Genomic DNA, 21405 nt, shown 5'->3' with positions numbered 1-21405 from the left:
TCAAGTAAAATGCCCTTCAATGTTAGGACCAAAACCTTTCTCAATCATTTCTTCCCGAACTACCTTGTAGGTGACATGATTAGGGGTCATACCCTTCTCCAACATCTCATTCAAAAGTTCATTAGCATCCTACATTTTTCCCTTTCTGCACAACCCCTTGATGAGTACATTATATGTTGCAATGTTAGCCCATCGACCTCTTTTTTCCATTTCCTTGTGCAGTCTCAAAGCCGACTTAATATCACCTTCCTCACAGAAACCATTCATCAAAGTATTATAGGTCATGTAATTTGGAGCTAGCCTAACTTCCAACATCTCATTCAAGAGCTTGTTAGCCTTTGGGGTTCTTCCTTTCTAGCACAAGGCACTAATCAATATATTATATGTAATAACATTAGCTTTGATATTTTCTCTGCCATTTCATCAAGGAGTTTCTTAGTCTCTTTGATCTTTCTTATCTTGCAAAATCCATTAATTAGGGAATTGTATGTGGAGACATTGGCATGAATACCTTTCTTAATCATACTTTCCAGCAATCGAAAAGCCTCTTTCATTTCACCTTTTTTGCAGTATTCATGAATTAGTGTGTTGTATGTGACAATGTTGGGAACCAAACCTTTTCTTGTGATAATTTCATCTAAGAGTTATTCCCCTTTTATTGTCTACCCATTTTTGCAAAGTCCATTATTGAGTGCATTGTAAGTAATAATGCTAGGTACCACATCTTTTCTTCCATTTCACCATGCAGGTTAAAATCTTCTTCAGTCTTATCCTCATTGCACAGTCCATAGATTAGTTCATTATAAGTGACAACATTGGGAAAAATGCCATGTTACTTCATTTTCTCAAGCATCTTGAATGCGACAGCCCCATCTCATTCCTTGCAGTAACCATCAATGAGAGTGTTGTAAGTAACCTAGGTAGGAAATAATCCCTTCACCAACATTTTTTTAAGAAGCTCTTTTTCTTTATACATTTTTATAATTATTCCCTTCTTGCGGGATCATCAATGAGTGTATTATATGTAATAGCATTGGGAGAGAAACCTCACGATTTCATGTCTATTAATAGATCAATAGCCTCAACCTTCTACAATTGTCCTTCCTTGTAGAGGGCATGAATCTCACTAATAAAAAAGGCACTCTTGTCCCTAAACTATTTCGAATTTTAAGCCTTCTTAGCAGGGGTAGTGTTGCAAGTGCTATGGATTTAAAGATCATATAGGGTTTAAAATCAATTATTTGAATAGCTCTATATAGCCTACAAGGTCTCAGTTTACTGTTTAGCTCAACAGAGTACGAGGCCTTCCCTATTAGGGTCCCATTTTAGCTTGTGTTTGCCCAACCCATATGTCATGTTGAAAAAATGATAAGGTTGGGTGACGTATTAGGGGCTTTCGTAGAACTAGCAACCTCAAACCTCATTAATAAAAAGGCCAACACCTAAGAAATACTATTCCCATCATTTTCGCTCTTGGTACAATGACGTAGGTCCAATTAGCCATGGTTGGCTTGTTGTTCATGGTGTGGTTTATATAGTTTTCTTCTCACCGTGAATGGGAGCAATTCCATGGACAATCAATTCCGAAATTTATGCTTCAAAATATAGAAGTATGTGCAGACACATTGTTGCAATAGCTTTTTGTATATTTAATTTAATTTAATTATTTCGTAGAGGTTCTTATCGTCTATTAATGTGTTGAGCACATCCAAAAGATTTATAATATTAGCTGCTATTATTGGGGATGCATCCCTTTTTGTCCTTGCTTTTGTTCCTAAGATGAAAGGATTGAGCCTCGAGGATGTCAATAAATTATGAGAAGGGAGATCATATAGTGGTAGTATAGGAGACTAAGTTTCTTTTAAAAAACCCCATTTTTATGATCATCATACTTTTTGAAGTAGAAAATTAGATGCTGAAATTTCTTGTGAGAGAGGGAATTCAAATCAATCGCTACAAATCTGTGGATGGATTTTTTGAGGTATTATAGGAGAATGTACAACTTAAATGGCATATCACCAATCATATCAACAAGTTTTTCATGGTGGCATATAAACATGTTTTGCATGGTGTCGGTGTCATAATTTGCATTATTTCTTGATAAGACACTGTTAATTTTTTTGAAAATTCCATTGGATATGTTGGATAATAGATGCTTCTACTTACATCATTCATCAACATCCCATTTAAAAATATTTTGCATTGCTACCACTCCCCAAATATAGGAATTTTAATTTAGCACTACATTTGTGTATGCAAAGGATATATATTTTATGCTTTCCCTGATTTGGGATATACATCATTCTGCTCTATTGAAGTTACATCATTTGTAGATTAGGTTAGGCACAAACCAATGGGATTTTTTGGGTTACTCTCCTAACACTTGTTATGGTCCAAATGCTTTAGGTATCAGTATTTGCATACTGTTGGTTTTGGGGATGATGGTCTTCCACTAGAAATACAAATATAGACTAAAGAAATGCATCAACAAGTTGAGTTTGGAGTTGTTGCACATTGGAGGTACAAGGAGGGTGAAGAAACACACTCTTCCTTCATTGTTCAGATGCTTGAGTGGGAATGATGGGTGATAATGTAGAACAGTGAGATTATGGACACTATACTATGGTTATCTCCCTAGGATGCAAACATGATACCACCTTGCCCTTTCCCTTCCCATAAAGATGGTTGCCACATATGGATACATTTTGTAGCCCACCATGTGGCACAAATGATAGTCTCCTTCTAATTATGTTGGAAGATGATAAAGTGAGCATGGTATTCTTAAAAACACGATATTATGATGTAGTTTCTTTGCAATTTTCTTGTTTTGAAATTCATTTGCTAATATTTTACACATTTTTTTATGTATGTTGTTTGAAATTTCTAACATCATATCAATTTCATGAATAAAGGATTGCATATTGCTGTTAAATAGCTGACTTCAAAAGAACTACCTCCAAATTTGATTGTGAAGGATTTTCTAGCAAAATAACTTATGGTAGTTCACTTTTTACATCTTATGGGTTGCGAATACAAGAGGAGTTGTAGCCAAGAGTGAATCAAAAAATGATTAGTGAACCTTATCAGAAGCTGAAAATGGGCGATTTAGTTGAATTAGCTTTGTCAATACCACATACATTTTTTATTGAATACAGGAAAGAAATAAGTTGAATGCTTTGGTAAGGTAGATGAAGACCATGATGAAACAAGCCATATGCTAGGAAATAATTCACAAGTTGCATCTATGACATCACTTATGTAGCAACTGGAAAATTATTTTTGGAGTGAATTAGAAAGAATGGTGACCAAAAGATTTGTGTTGTTGAATGCGAGTCAACAACAAGGTTCAATTTCATTACACCAATATGCTTGTTGTGAGCTCAACGCATCACTTATGGAAATTGAAACTGGGTGGGAAGTATAACAATCATTCCTCACAACCACTAGAGATAAACCCAATTGAAAACTTTATTTGTGGAGCTGATAATTAATATCATGATGACCACAATTTTTTTTGTAGCAAATTCATTCTACTCTTTGAATAATTTAAAGAACAATATTTTAACAAGGCTAGGAGATAGGTATGGATAACCAGGAAAGGAAGGTTTGGGATTGTTTGTGCTATTTCGATTCTCATCTTTCTATTTCACTTATTTATAGAAAATTATATATTCAAATGCAAACTCAATTCAAATTAAACTAAAATAGAGAAGCCTAATTATGAAGATGTTTCTCTCTCCACTATATTTTTTTGAATTATACTTGAATTTCACTGATAATAACCTGGATTTATATATTGCTTTTAACACCAAATTGACATCATGGTAAAAATATGAATATCACATTAAGTATGACCTAAATATGGTTCAAAGAATATCAAATTTAGCCCAAGCATATGGCAGAGTAATTTCTGAGGTGTGAAGTTTTATTAGAGGCACTATTTTTTTGTTTGTTTTGGTTAGAAAAAGGGTTTTCTCTTGGTTTTATGTGACTTTCAATTTATCATTTGTAGCATGTTGAGAAATGGCAAAGAACAATGTGTGAAATTTATCTTGCAGAAATTGATGTTGAATGAAATGATGTAGAGATTAACCAAGCTACAATTTTCTTTGGTAAAGGCAAAAGAACATCTTAAAAATTTGCCTACAAATACACCATATAAAAAGTTTCAACACAAGTAATATATGGATTTTTCTTTTGCAAATATGTTATTTTTTCTACCCAAGATATCATAGCAAGAAAAATATTGATATTGTAGGAATTGTTTGAGGACCTCAATAAGGTCAATTTTTCTGATGTCCTACTTCAAGATTGATACCTTCTCATGAGAGGAAGGCTTTAAATATGAATTAATATGTTCCTGAAACAAATCAAATTCAATGTTTATTGATATAAAAGATTAAAAAAAAAGTAATGCCTTCAGTAAATTGTTACTAGACTCTAGTGTGGGCAAGTTACAGGAAATGGGATTGGAAAAAGGATAGGGAGACAATGCAGAGCATGTCTTGCATATGATTCATTTGTTAGTGGAGATCCTTTAGGCACTTGAGCCATCAACTTTGGAAATGTTTCTAGTAGGGATTCCTATGGTTTTTAATGTTGTGATTCTTTCACCTCATGGTTATTTTGGGCAAGCAAATGTTTTAGGAATGCTAGACAAGACACTGGTGGATAGGTAAACAAATTTCTTATAATTGCAATGTTCATTCCATGATATCCTCTCTTTATTGTTTGATTGTATTTTGAATGTTTCTTTTGATTTTGTTTTGTCTTTTAACTATGAAATTGAAAATACTTGGTATCATGTCCACTTAAAAAACATTCAGAGCTTGAAGATGAGTATAGTATTACACAATATTAATTGATATCTTTTCAGTTGTTTTGCGTTAAACTATTTTCATGACTATTAAACAAGTTTAATTTCATGTTGTTATTTGAGCGTAGGTTGTCTATATACTTGACCAAGTTCACGTGTTAGAGAATGAAATTTTGTTGCAAATAAAACGACAAGAGTTAAACATCACACCTCATATTATTTGTTTTAACAAGTTATCTACAACCTGAGATTTTTAACATGTAACTTAGTTGTCATGATTGTGCCTAAGCTTTCTCTTAAGTTTGAATATAACTAAGTTACTAAGATGTTCTTTTTTATGATGATATTTTATTTTATTTGTTTATACAGGTCATATGGCTACATAATGGCCACTATCTCCAACTGAAGAAAACTTGTTCGACTTTTATGGGGGGAAATGGCATTGGCATTGTTGATGTTGAGGTATATCTCATGTAAATATTTTATAGTTTACTTTAGTTTATATTCAAGTATTCATCGTATTTCATGTCTTATACTCTTCATTGTATCTTCTTTCATTTTCAAGAGAGGAACTAAATATTGATGGTAAGAAGCAGGAGTTGAAGAAGCATGAGCAATAAATGCAAAATGAGAGAGAGAAGATAACGGGTCTAGTGATACCCTTAGAGACAAATAGATATTATATAAGACACACACATAGAGACCAATCATCAAGTCTTCAGAGTTGGTGAATTCACTTGCAATGTCTTGCCAACACAGTGATAATGTTTTGAAATATTGATGAAACAAGATTTCATGTGTAAATTGTAGTCCAACCAATATTAAGTTCGAAACTCATACTGTAATACCTCGCATTTTATATAAAAAAATTTATGTGGTTGAAATTATTTTTATTTGTACTTGTTATTATTTAGTCTTGTAATTAACATATGTAACTTTGTGTTATCATATTAGATGAACATGCACATTGCATGACATTTTTTTTTATTTAGTCGCAAAATCATACTAATTAATTTATGTTAATTAATAATGAACACCTAAAATTGATATAAAACTACTATATTAGTAGTTTATATAATGAATATGAAATTACCAAAAAAAAGAAGAATGACTACTGCAAATGATAATTTTTTTATTACAAATCATTTCTAAATTTTTCATATATACGACTATTAGTAGCTAATTTATAGTATCTTATAACACGATTAAAAGTTAGTCATGTTTCTTTGGTCATTAATTGGTTTGAAAGGTGTTGGAAATAATACTGAGAGGGGAGGTGAATCAGTATTATCAAATTCTTTTCAATATATTTATACTTTGAATTATTCTTCAGATATTGTATGTCATGTTAGATGATCCAAAAATACAATTTTATCATAGGTTATAAAATTAGAATAAAATAATTATTAATTTAGGATATTAAATTAATAATTATTATTCTAGAATGTTTAATTATTTAATGGAGACTTTTAGAATTAGCATATTGTTGTAACTAGATATGACTCTCCAAATGTGTCGTATCTTAGGCTCTATTTTAGGAGATTAGTTAGCTAGTTGGTTTGAATAGCATTTATTGTAAATGGACACTTGTTATTTAATAAGTGATCCATAATTAGAGGTAGTTAGGACATGGAGCTTATAAATAGCTCATTGCAAGAGTGTTTGGTTGTTCGGGTGTAAACTCTTGCAAAATCAATTATGTAATTGTTTTTTTCTGATTAATAAAATTACGTGTCTGAGGACACTTCTGCCATTATTGTGGTATCAGAGCTCCAGTAATGCTGCAGTGGATTTGAGGAGATTCCAGCTCTACAAGTTCTTGGAAAACTCCATTGAATTGATCAACAAATGCTTGGTATGGAAATTATCCAGTTTTTTGTTTAAAAGAAAAGAAGAAAAATCTATTATTGATTTTAGATTTTTTAAATCTGAAAATATTTGTTATTATTATCAAATATTTGCCTCTGTTTTATTATTGAACTGGCGACCTCCCTTGCACTAATCTGATCTGTGGAAGGTTTCAGTAAGAAACGAGTTTGGTAAAAGACGCAGTAACTGGTCATTGATATATTTTCTGCGCTAATCTCTAACTGTTGAAATGAGGTCTCAATTGTTGAATAATGCGTAGGAAATGCTCAGATTTGTGAACCTTTGGTTTGTTAATTCTGCATATCACTGAATGTTTGATAAGATTGTGTATACATTGGAAAGGCTGGATGATACAGTCATCAATAAACAGATGGATCGATGACATAACAAATGTTTAAAAAGCCAGATGTTAAATCCGGTCAAGCAGAGACCGATTGGAAGTCAGAGCAGAACCATGAATGGAGCAAGACTACCAGAATTTAATATTCTATGAAGTATCGATTAATGGAGGAATTGTTTGCTGGAAAATGGTACCAGATTTGCGTGGGCCCATAACCCACAGGCGTTGGATCGAAATTTCAGAGTACATTAAATGAACGAGGAAGAAGCCGATGTGGGGACAATAACACAAATCAAGCAGATAATAAAAAGCAATATCAACTAGACCTGGACAAAATCATGCGTGGCATTTTTGCATAGACAACAATATTTGGAGGAAAAGAGTGCCCAATTTCAGAGGGCAAATTTTCGAACAGAACATCTATGTCACCTTGGAAGTTCGATTGAATATTCAGTTTGTTCCATTTCATCAATCCAGATTGAAGAATGAACAAGAGGATTTAGATTGATAAATTTGGCCATGAGAAAGCCAGCAAACCCAACGTCAAGCCAGCGTGAACCAACTTGCCAGCAACAAGCCAGCGTGAGCCAGCCTGCCAGCAACAAGCCAGCATGCCAGCAATTAGAAATATTTTTTAATTTTGTAAATATTTGGAGAAATAAGGATTTGTAAAGTTTTGGAGTAATAAGGAGATTTTACTTGTAATTTTTTAAAGAGGATAACTGTAACTCAAAGTAATTTTACTTTGAGGGGGGGTAATTTTTTTTTTACCAGATTGTGCAAAAGCACCATTGTAAAAGTCAAATTTTGAAAGTTGCCTTGTAAAAATTTGAGAAATTGACTAGAGCCAAGTGCAAAGCTCAGTCAATTTTCTCCTGTTTTGACGACTATTTGAGGGTCAAGGCCAAACCCCGATAGATCATGTTTTTTTTTGCGTGGTGTGTTGTGTTGACTATCTTGTCCTTTCTGTTCTGATTCTTGGTGCGACGCTTCAACGCTAAAATGTCTAAGTTGATTAATTTGTTTTCTGATTCCGAAAAACTAGAAGGCACCAAATCTTATAAAACATGGCATCGTCTCATCGAAAGCACACTCATTTACAATGAATTATGGCAGGAAATATGTGATGGAGATGCTAAGCCGAATAAACCCACAGATGCATATGCACTGGCAAAATGGGAAATCAAGAATGCTAAAGCCTTAGCTCTTATTAAATCGTCTGTGAATGATGAAATGTATGTCCATATAGAAAATGCTTTAGATGCATGGACTGCCTTGAAAACTTTTAAAGACCTCTTTGATACTCAACCTGAATCAAAGAAGGTTGATCTACAGTTAAAATTGTTGCAACAAAAATTAACTGAAGATGGTGATATTCTTGAATATCTCTCCAGAATTAAGAATATTAGGCAGTAAATTATTAATGCTGGTTTTCCCGCAATTGATGATAGCTTTATGGTCACAATTGTAATTGTTGGGCTTCCTTCTTCCTATACGCATTTTTTAGAGACTTTACAAGTAACTGGGAAATTAGAAAAACTAAAGTTTGATGAGCTTTGTGAAATGTTGAGTCAACATGATAAAACTTTTGGGAAGAAGAAGAAAGTTGGTGAAGATGTTTTTCTCACAGAAGCCAGCACTAGTAAGTCATCAGTAGATAGTTCTCGGGGAAGAGGCAGATGGAATCAGAATCAAGCAGCACATAATCGAGGTCGAAGCCAAAGCAGGGGCAACAATTTCAACAGAGGAGGAAACAACCAAGGAAGAGGAAATTTTCAAGGACAAGGATATAATAATCAAGGTAGAGGACAATCTCAAAATAGAGGTCAGAGCAGAGGCAGAGGACAATCTTCAGGAAGAGGAAGAGACTTAAGTCAAATTGTATGTTGAAGATGTAACAAAGTTGGCCATTATGCTGAAGATTGTCGAACTTCACTTAATAAAATTCCCAAGTTTCAGCAGCATTCATCACAATTTGCAAATGATCAAGATGAAGATAACTCAGAATATGTTTTTACTTCCTCACCAGCATCACAAATTTCATCTCATCTTAGAAGTGACTATGAAGATGCCTGGATCTTGGATTCCGGGGCAACTCAGCACATGACTTGTCGACGTGATTTTTTCTGGAATTTTCAAGAATGCCAACTTAATTCAATTTTTCTTGCTGATGATACAAAACATACTCCTTATGGAAAAGGAGTAGTAAAAGTTTTTCTCCCTGAAATTGGAGAAAAAATGATTTCCAATGTATGGTATGTACCCAGTTTCAAGAAAAATTTGCTCTCTTTAGTCACGATTCAACAAGCAGGACATCAGGTGATTATGGAAGACGGTTTAGTGAAGATTAATTCAGTGAAACAAAAATTGAAAAAAGTCATGACAGGTTATGAAGATGGAAAACTGTTACGGATGAAAGGGACAGTTATTCCAAGGTATTCTGATTTTGCAGGGGAAGTGACTACAGGTATTTCACCTATGAGACTATGGCATGTAAGATATGGACATTTGAATTTTGAGAGTATTTCTCAATTGCAGAAACAAGGAATGGTTAAAGGACTTCCCACATTCAAAAGGGAAAATGCAAAATGTGAAGCTTGCATTTATGGCAAACAAAATCGAGAAAGTTTTCCAACAAGTTCATGGCGTGCAAACAAGCGGCTACAACTAGTTCACAGTGATGTTTGTGGTCCACTACAAACTTCATTTGGTGGTTGCAAATATTTCTTACTATTCGCTGATGATTTCAGCAGAATGACTTGGGTTTACTTCTTGAAGAACAAGTCAGAAGCATTTGATAAGTTTAAACTTTTTCGCCAACTTGTTGAAAATGAAGTCAAAGAAAATATAGGTACTCTCAGGACGGATAATGGGGGAGAATTCACTTCAAATGAATTCAAAACTTATTGCAGTGAAAATGGCATAAGACGACATCTCACTAATGTTTACACTCCACAGCAAAATGGAGTAGTCGAAAGAATGAATCACACTTTGTTAGGAATGGCGAGATCCATGTTAACATTCAAGAGGTTAAGTCCAACATATTGGGTGGAAGCAATACATACAGCTGTCTACTTAAGAAACAGATCTCCAACTGCTTGGTTTGGTTTCAAACCTCGAGTTAAACATCTTAGAGTTTTTGGGTCAGTGTGTTATGCCTTAGTTCCGAAAGAAAAATGAACTAAGCTTGACTCAAGAAGTTTAAAATGCATAATGATTGGCTATTCTAATGAGAAGAAATGGTATCGTCTTTTGACCAATGGAAAATTCATTGTGAGCAGGGATGTCATTTTTGATGAAACAGAGAGTAAGAGTGCTGAAGAAATTGAAAATCTTCTTCACAAATTAGAAACTAAGGGAAGTAAAAGAAATGGAAAAATGCAAAGTCAACCAACTTCACCAAATGGGTATGAACTTGATTTTCCTTCCTCTGACGATGAGTCATCCAGTCCATCTACATCAACAACATCATTTGGGTCTTCTAGCAGTTCATCCGCATCTCCAAGCAGCAGTAGTTCTTCTGACAGTGATTCTCCACATTCATCACCTGAACGACTAACATCAGTTTATATTAATCCTCTTTACAATGATGGGGACTTTAAAAAAGCACAAACAAGTGAGCACCAACTTCCAAAATGGGCAGTTCAACTTTTGAAAGATGTCAAGCCTAATGAACAGAATAAAACTGGCACCAGAAGGGCACATAGAAGTGAACGCAATTTTGCCTTGATCGCAAATGATTTTACTGAACCTTCCACATACAAAGAGGCAGTAAAACATAAAGAATGGCAATAGGCTATGGTTGAAGAATATCAAGCAGTACTTGATAACAAAACTTGGAAACTTGTTGATTGTCCAGCAAATGTTAAACCCATGGGCTGTAAACGGGTTTACAGAATTAAGTATAATCAGAAGGGTGAAATGACAAGTATAAAGCACGACTTGTCGCAAAAGGTTTTGCACAGCAGGAAGGCATTGATTATGAAGAAACTTTTGCTCCAACAGCTAAATGGAACACCATCCGATTAACACTTGCATTGGCCGCTCAAAAAGGATGGAAAGTTCATCAAATGGATGTGAAAAGTGCTTTTCTCAACGGGGATTTACAGGAGGAAGTGTATATGACCCAACCACCAGGTTTTGAAGTTGAAGGACAAGAACATAAAGTTTGCAAATTGATCAAGGCTTTATATGGATTAAAACAAGCTCCTCGAGCTTGGTATGCAAAGATGGACGAATACCTTAAGAAAGTTGGTTTTCAACGAAGTGAATCTGATGATACTTTGTATGTGTGACAACAGGGAAAATATCTGGTAATTCTTGTTATGTATGTAGATGATTTGATCATTACTGGCAACCATGATGATCATATTGCACAGGTAAAAAGGGAGTTACATGCAGGTTTTAAGATGACAGATTTGGGATTACTTCACTACTATCTTGGAGTTGAAGTCTTCCAACGTCCACATCATATTTTCATTTCTCAGAGTAAGTATGCCACAGAGGTTCTTCAGCGATTTGGCATGCAAGATTGCAAGCCCGTTCTCACCCCCATGGAGCAAAACTTTAAACTTTCAAAATTTGAAGGGGGGGAAAAGGTGGACAGTACAACTTATAGACAGTTGATTGGCAGCTTGATTTATTTGACAAATACTCGTCCTGATCTATCTTATGCAGTCAGTATTCTTTCACGTTTTATGCAGGAACCATGAGACAGTCACTGGAATGCAGCCAAAAGAGTTCTTCGATATATCCAAGGAACAAAAGACTTTGGTTTTCTTTACACAAAGACTAAAAATTTTGTACTTGGTGGATATTCTGATGCTGACTTTGCTGGGAGTATTGATGATCGAGCATCAACATCAGGTTATTTAATGAACATGGGATCAACAGCAGTATCTTGGAGTTGTAAGAAACAAGCTACAGTGGCCACTTCTTCAGCAGAAGCAGAGTACATTTCAGCATGGGAAGCAACATGTGAAATTGTTTGGTTGCGCAGAATTTTGCAGGACTTGGGCATTTCTCAGGCAGAAGCTACATCATTATTCATTAACAGCCAGTCAGCCATCAAACTTGCCAAGAACCCAGTTTTTCATTCAAAGACAAAGCATGTGGACACCAAGTATCATCATATCAGATCTCTCATTGCCAAAGATGTCCTCAAGCCAGTTTATTGTCCTTCCGAAGATCAGATCTCCGACATTTTCACGAAACCGCTTTGCAGAATAAAATTTACTAAGTTCAGGGATGAACTTGGTATCTGTTGTAATGTATCTTTGGATCATGGGGGGGAATGTTAGATGATCCAAAAATACAATTTTATCATAGGTTATAAAATTAGAATAAAATAATTATTAATTTAAGATATTAAATTAATAATTATTATTCTAGAATGTTTAATTATTTAATGGAGACTTTTAGAATTAGCATATTGTTGTAACTAGATATGACTCTCCAAATGTGTCGTATCTTAGGCTCTATTTTAGGAGATTAGTTAGCTAGTTGGTTTGAATAGCATTTATTGTAAATGGACACTTGTTATTTAATAAGTGATCCATAATTAGAGGTAGTTAGGACATGGAGCTTATAAATAGCTCATTGCAAGAGTGTTTGGTTGTTCGGGTGTAAACTCTTGCAAAATCAATTATGTAATTGTTTTTTTTTTATTAATAAAATTACGTGTCTGAGGACACTTCTGCCATTATGTCAGTACCATAAAATAATGAGCATGAACAAGAAAAACAGATAGTCACACCAAAGAACACCAGATATAAGGTGGAAACCCAATGTGGGTGAAAACCACCTGCTGCAATATGTCTCTATCTTCTTTCAATTAGAAACTCCTTTTACAATGATTTTGTACTGGTGCAGTCCTTTACCAGTATGCAGGCTGCAACCTACAAAGAGCTACAACTCTCTCTCGTTTTCCAGTCTCTCCTGGAAGGGAGCTACAACCCCCTACTTCTTTTCTTTCAAGGACCACTTTTCATTAATTTTCAGACTGGATCCAAGAACATCAAATAAACATCAAGTACATGTGAATCAACCAATCTCCTTATACAATCAAACCAATGAGGCACCCAAACTTCTCAGAATGTTGTAAATAGAAAACCAACACCAGTAACCTAAACCCAGAACACAGCAGCAAATAGAAAACAGGCAGCCAACAAATATTTCAAAATAGGTCTGCAACTTCACCCATATAAGCCTGCGGATACTCGCACTTCACCTTCAGCTGTTCTGCGTATACCCTCACTTCGTCTTCTTCTGTACTGCATACCCCGCACTGTGCCTTCAGTTGCGCTGCGTATACCTGCACTATGCCTTCCTCTGTATTGCATACCAGCACTGCGCCTTCAGCTGCGCTGCGTATACCCGCATTGCGCCTTCTTCTGTACTGCGTACCGCTGCACTCATGCTGTAGATCGCCTGGGAACCTCTGATTATGGCCAAATTAACAGTCCTCCAATGTACCACAGACAGTCAGATCCACAGATCTGATCATGCGCCCGAGAGATCACGACTTAGCAATAGATTCGCCTTTAAATTTTACCTTGATTTAGATCTAGATTTTAAAACTGATAACCCTAAATTCAGATCTTAAGATATTCAACTTTCAAAGATATCTCATCCAAGTGATCTCCTTCCCTATTTATAGTCAAACCCTTATTCACACCATGGGACAAAACCATCAATAACCAATACAAGGGATCCAAACCGGGGCTAAATTAGATCCTATACCACGGGCCAAAACCATAGGATCATGAACGACGGGCTAAATACCACGGGCCAAACATAAGAAACCCCACGTGAGTGCACTTCTCTACCTTGAAGTGAGTGAACTGGGGGACCGCACTTTCTGAACGGGTAACCTATGAGTATGACCGCACTTCATGAACGACGAACTTGCGGGTCCGCACCTTTTGAACCATTCACCTGCGAACCTCATAATTTTCATCATTTTGAGAGCCTGAATAGAGTTTTGCCACTTGAGTGAGTTGCCATCAAGTACAACACTTGTACCATAGAGCCAAACTAGAATCATAATGCCAACAAAAGGATGACTAAAATTTACATAAATATATGGCTATTAGTAGCTAATTTACAATATCTTATAACATGACCAACATTTTGGTCATTAATTAGTTTTCTCGGTTAATCACATAGTAATATACTTTGTTGTATATTTGATCATTAATTGCGGTAATTAATGACTAAATTAGTGACCAAATTTATGGCTAAATATATAACTAGATGATAAAATTGAGACAACCAATTAATGGCTAAGCTAAAAATGACTAAAAGTTGGTTGCGTTATAAGATACTGTAACTTAGCTACTATGGTTACCAACTGAAAATGGTCGTTTTTATGCAAATTTTAGTCGTTTTTTAGTAACTAATCAGCCATTTTATATTAGTCTTATTTAAGATAGAAATTGAAATATTGGTACAAGAAAGGTACATCATGCTGGATGGAAAACCATGGATACAAACATTACATGTATAACTAATACCCACATACTACATACAAACAATGCAAGTTCAAGATAATAATTTCAAAGGAGATAGCTCTTTCCACATTAAATACAAGCCTTGATTGTTAAGCTTGATCCTTGTAGCACTATGGATGGAAAATGGAATAAACATCCAGTCTATTACAAGCGTGAATGAATTATTGACTTATGGATTCCAAGTGAGATAAAGAAAAGATCATTAACAAAACACTTAAAAAGATGCATCATATGTGAGAAAAGCCAGTATAACCATATTTATGGGCAAGAAAAGACATGCACAATTTTTAAATTGAATGAAAGCTTTATGGAAACACAGGTTGAAGGATTCAATATGGCATATGAATACATTTTTCAATTAATTTCCAATAAAAATGTCTACCGAATTGATAATTTGTTAAAATATTCATATATACATCAATAAAACAAAACAAATATGTGAAAGAAGCAAAAACAATATATTCATAGCAAGAAGCAAAGCATCCACAAATGCATTTAGATTTTAATAAATGTTGTTTACGAAATTGACATATTATATTTTTTCAAGCTAATTAATGAAAAAATTGATGTAAGAAAAAAAAACATAATTCTTAAAAGTAGAAAAATGCAAGCCATGGGGTTTATTCTTAAAACAATTATCCATGGACCCATTTTCCCATTACATTCTAGTATTGACTAAACGTTTTAAGCATATTAAGAACCTAACAAGAAGAAAATACTTCTCAAATTTTAGTAAAAATCTAAGATATTGTTCATGATATGATGAGGCATAACACATACGGGGAAGGAAAATATAATACATAGTGAGAAAATGTTAAATACTAACTTGACACAATGAAAAATTTCAATTTTGTTGATGGTTTTTTTCTAGAAAACTCTACAATGTCCATAATATCACCCCATAATACACACACTACTTCAATATCAAGTAAGTTTGAATCTTTATGGCTCTTCTTTACATTTTTAATGACCTCTGAAATAACAACATTCTCTACAACCAGAATTGTTAACGCACTATTCATGTCATTTAATTTCACATCAAACATTTTATTTTCATTATATTCAACAAGAGATTTGAAACCCTCCTGACTACCACACAAAAAGTTCAAAAGACATATGTTAGTAAGAATCAACAACATATACATGAAACGCTGAGTAAACAGTTTTGTTCCAACAAAAAATATTCCCACCTGAAGTTGTGTTGTGAAAATTCTTCAGTGGTGCATTTCTATATTGGGAACAAATAAATAAGATTAGCTTCTCTCTTCCCTCACTTCAGTAATGGTCAGATATTAAGACTGTTCTCAAATAGATACTCCTTGAAAAAATTATGATTTATTATATAACAAGGCCCTTGGAAACAAGGTTGTCTTCAAGAACAGATTGAAATATAGTCTGCGATAGAAGCCCAAATAGAATTCAAGATTGAGGTAAATAGAGAAATAATTAAGATTAAGGTTAAATATTACTAAATTTGGCATACAAAAGCCTTAATCATACCTTATACAAATAATTACATCTTGAGACATGGATGAATGAGGTTGTCATGGCATATACTAACTAGTAGTAGTTTGACTTTGATTTAAATTATGTTCCCTATAGGTTACAAAATTCCCACATAATAATAATATCATTAATTAAAACTTCACAGTGTGGTAGCTCTAGTCTAGTATCATGTAATAGTAGGAACAACCATAATTGGAGAAATATACATTAATAGTCATTAATACTGACAATGAATTTGAAGATGGATGGTGGAAAAATATGCCCTAAATTGGTGGCCAAGTACCGCGTGAATGTTGATAACAACAGTCTCCTTTAATACTATAATAATATAACAAGAGTGTTAGTTTTCTTTAATACTATAGTAAGAGTGTAAGGGCACCACGAGTCATGGATCCTCTTAAACTATATTATCATTGGGGAATACATTATAGAGTGACAACACATCATTCACATACTTGTTGAGTAAGGGTGTATATCAATCCCTGAATGTTGCAATGATCGTAACCAAGTAATTGGTCACTACCCAACTACAACAAATGTCTATACAAGTCCTTATGCAATAAGAACTGTATATGATGCTCTCAACCAAGATAATTGACTATTATTATTAGTCTATTGGTAATTAAAACCAAGTCCCTCCTTTGTGATAATCTCTTAGAGTGTCGGATTTTAAGTATGAATGAACCATGTTTTCTATGAAGTTTATAATCATATGGATGTTGTGCAATGTTAGGTATTATGAATTCATCTTGAGACCTTCTGGTATTATACCTTAACCGTCAGTGTAATGGTGATGTTAAATAGTATAGCTCCCAAAGGTGGAATTCCAAATTATGTTAGTTGAGATTAATCTAGTAGAGGTTGGATTTGAGCTTATTACACCTAGAAAAATGATATGTTTGATGAACACTTGCGAATCAACCATAATTGTGAATTCTTGGAGACAAAACCGAACCATTACTTAGATTCATGTTATTAAAATACATACATATGATGCTCACATTTTTAGGAGGATAAAACTATTTACTCTTTTTTCCACCTAAATCCCAATTGAAGCATCCAAATGTAAGGATAGAATTCAAGATTGAGGTAAAAATGTCTCAACCTAAATATTTTGAAAGAGGAGGGAAAAAGAAGAGAGAAATAATGAAATGCCACAAATAAAATCCTATACTTGTCAACCAACCCGAAATCTTAAATCCCCCCCATCAAACCTATGTTGTAAATGCTCTAGTCCCTAGTTTAAGGGCCACATTGCAATACTATAAAACCTTTTATGGAAATATACTACACCAATTTAACTCTAAATATGAAATTTCAGAGGAAACTCATACTCCCTTTAGAAGAAAAAATAATGACTCTAGGTCACAAAACCTATTCCTTCCACTATTAGAAATTATAGTGGTTTCCCTTGCTACAATCACTGGTTTGGGTAAGGTCAATGTCGTCACATTTTATGCACATATTAAAAATTTGAAGTGTAAATATTATACGTGATCCTAGTAGCACATTGAACATTCTTGATGAGAAATAGGTTGAGAATTTGGGTTTTTTGAACACTTATTGATTAGCATTAAGTGTGAAGGTGTGGTGAAAAAAACCCTACGATGGAAGACTCACAAATGTTGGAGTATATTTTATTTTAAGTATCATTTTATTATTTCCATATGGACTTACTCCACCAACCAAAACAATAAATTAATCTAAAAACCAAGATAATCATGAACCCACTCTCAAATGGCTAGGGAGTCTCATAATAATTCTAAACCTTTCAAGAAGGGTCACATTGATTACACAACTTAGTTGCATTATATGAAGGCAAGTCCTTGTTAGAAAACTTATATTTTAGGGCTTTCTAACCTATGAGACAATCTATTAGGATATGTGTGCAAAACATCCAATAGATAAGGGCACAAAACCATATAGCCAAAAGGTAAGGATGTCAAACTAAAAAAAAAAAAAACTTAATTGTTGGGTGTGTGTTATATTCTTTCCACGACTAGCTTCACACGTTGTATGTTGTGTCGGGAAAAACAAGGGAATAAATCCCCCTTGTTGGGGTTTTTTCAATGGGGCGGTAGCCCCCCTGCATGGGGTCCAGGGCAGTACCCCGAGAAATTTTTTGTTTTTTGTTTTTTTATGCAGACCCAATAATAGATTGGTAGACCCAAGGATAGCCGGTAGACCCAAAGATGGTGGGAAAACCTACCTATGTTTAAGTGCATGGTTTTTGCACATGGTTTTGGGCATGATGGTTTTTTTCCCATGGTATTATGTAGATCCGGTCAAGGGAACTACTGTTATGTTCTAATCCATGTTTAATGGATTGGGGTTTATGAATGCTTCGACATGTATAGATATGTATTATAACATTGAAAGGAATATAGTGAAAAATCAATCTGGTAATCCCGAATTTGGGATCCAAGGGAAAATATCTTTGTATATTTATTCTATGTTCTCGCCATTGTTTTTGTTTTTTTTTTGAAGATTTCTTATTGAGGCAATTTTTGTATAGGGTTAAAGCCTACATTACCCTTAAACAAAATACTCAGAAATCATCACAAACATTGGCTCCAATGCAATTAACTAAACATCTAGTCGTAAGTCCAATATAGAGGCATAAAAAATAAAAATAACAAATCTTAACCTCGAAAAGGTATTGACGTATCTTGAGAGGTCAGACAAGTTGTAGGAAATTTTTGGCAACTGTGTAAATATTCCTTCTTATCTTCCTTTTTATTGTCAAAATTTCAAGCACATTTCAAATAATTCCATAAATCTAGAGGGTTTGATCAAGCATTAGGACATCATCGCTCAAACTAACAAAAAAAATTGCAATTTCATTATTCTTCACAATTCATCTTGACCTAAAAAACAAATACATCTAATATCAAATCCAAATGCAATTTTTCTTGTTAGTTTTCAGATTGTTCTCATAACAAAGAACACATTCATTGTGGATTCTAAGAATCCTCCCACTTCAGATGCCAAGGGTTGTCCTCCGTCCTGCTCAATGGGTATTCCCTGTTCTAATATTAATTAAGTAAATGTTCTTTAAAAGAAAAATAATAAGGCTAGATTAATGATAAAAGAGTGTTTTAAATAAAATAAAATTTTAGGGAAAGAAAGGTGGTAGGCACAGATCATATGAAACTTAGTTAAATAAAGTATCATTCATGAAAAAAATGAGGTTAAATATATATCATAATTCACACATGATATTAGGGTTAGTAAAAGTTAAAATTAGAATGAATGGAAAATAAAGAAGCTACAAGAAGTTCAATTGAACGCATCTAATTCATACGTGTAGAAAAAATAATATGACATCAAGTATCATTATTAATTTATCCTACAACAAAACAATTGGAATATTTGATTTAATTATTTCTAGATAAAAATATTGGATTTTTTTTTTAAATAAAATTAATGTGTTTGAGATTAAATAATATGATCAAGTCAAATTATTCTCAATCAACCACATGTACTAGTGAAATAAATACAATGAAGAACAACAATAAGATTAAGAGAGAAATAGAATAAACGAACTGGTTTTTATGATATCCAAGTTTAATGTGTAAGTAAATCCTATATAGCATGTATCATTTTGAATTCAACCTGAAGAAATTAGACTAAAATCTTATTTAAAATTGTTAAAGATCATGTATACAAAAGAATTTGAATCAATTTTTTCATCCAAGTTTGTTGTATAATCAAGTTAAATCATCAGTCTTTCACAATGAACCAAAAAATATAAACCCTTAGTTAAGAAGAACACATAAGAAGAAAAAGAAAAGAAATGAATCATGTTATTATTAATCAAAGCCTCATAGTCACAATAAGAAGAACCACTAAGGCAAGTACATTATGGATGTAAAAATAATAAGCCTTCATCTCGAGTCTGCCATCCTCTAATTTACCCACCCCCCCCCCCCCCCCCACCCCCCCCCCCCCCCCCAAAAAAAAAACAACCCCTTGAAATGAGCATTTACATCTTCTTTTATATTGTTGAGAGTTAGTTTCATATTTTGTTCTCATAACATACCTAAATAAAATCACATTAATCTTTCTTTTCACTAAATGAAATATATGTTCCATCTCTTCCATTAATTCTCTCTCAAGTCTTTAATCTACAAATTATAAAAATGCCCTCATAAATTTCGAACATAATAAAGAAGCATACTTATTAGTTCCAATATAAAATATATAATGTTAAATAAAAATAAGCATATGCTCACCCTTTTATGAATTTTTCCCCATAAATTTATTTCTCATACTTTCATAAAATAAATTAATTTAGCCACGTAAATGTTTTAATTCACAAAAACTTATTTTCTGATTTTTTTAGAGTTGTATTAAATCTAAAATTGACTTTTGAAATGTGCTCAAATCAATTCTATAATTACGCCGATAGACTTTTCTTTTGAATCAGTTCACTTCTCATTTTTGTCTACACTTCTCCTCTCCATTTGACATCTGGCACACATTTTTGTGCCCACTCTTCTCCTCTCAGCTTGACACCTTTTGCTCATAATTTGACATCTATTTAAAATCAGCCCCCTTTTGGCACAGTCAACATTAATTCTACTGAAATACGTCTACAAACACTTGGGATTCACAAATAATCTTGAGCGATCTGGCTCTCCATCAAATGGCTCAAAATGGCCAACGTGGTTTAGGGTAACGACCCACCCCCGATCTCCTCGTCATAACCGCCATTTTCCTTACCTCCATCTATGCTCTGCAACCACCTTCAAAGGAGCCTGAGGGTTTGGTTCAAGATTGTATCTACTTTTCATTGGTAAGAGCCTCAAGAACCCTTATTCGATGGCATGATCAATGTTTTTCAATAGATTAATCCTTATGGATTCTATTTTTGCATCACCACAGGGTCCGAGTTTATATGGAATGACTGCAGATGGACTCAATGTTTGTTGTGGTCGCCCCCCATGTTTACATGTGTAATACATTTTATTTCAAGTAGTTATTGCTATTCTTTCTTTTACAGCTACTCAACTTTTGAAAACCCTAAAGCGGTTCCTCTCTGACTTGATAACTTGTCACCTGTTTCAGTGTCACCCATACCACGAAATGGAACCCTTAATCAGGTTGGAATCTCCCCGGTGTGGAAAACATCTTTACTGCAATGTGTTCTTACTTCGAGTTCTTCACTTCTAATTTAATTGCTAGCCATAGAGTTTAATTGAGGTTCTTGGCTACACGTATGAGTTATTACCTGCTAGCCTTCTTGCTTCTCTGGGGTCAACGTCATGTGGACAGATGGTTCTAACACTCATTCCGACTTCTTTCACTCTAGGTGCTACTCCTTGATGAGGAACCTCGACTCTTTTAATATTTTATGAGTC

The 21405-nt window shown here is 34.0% G+C and overlaps 1 pseudogene; it reads right to left on the bottom strand.

The window, feature by feature from the left end:
* On the bottom strand, positions 1–21336 carry LOC149183071 (uncharacterized; annotated as a pseudogene).
* Positions 21337–21405: the final 69 nt, after the last annotated feature.

Source organism: Pinus tabuliformis, chromosome 3_2 (genome assembly GCF_031772625.1).
Source record: "Pinus tabuliformis cultivar Carrire ecotype Pingquan chromosome 3_2, CPIR1, whole genome shotgun sequence".
NCBI classification, from domain to species: Eukaryota; Viridiplantae; Streptophyta; class Pinopsida; order Pinales; family Pinaceae; genus Pinus; species Pinus tabuliformis.
This window is presented reverse-complemented; position numbering and strand designations above follow the sequence as displayed.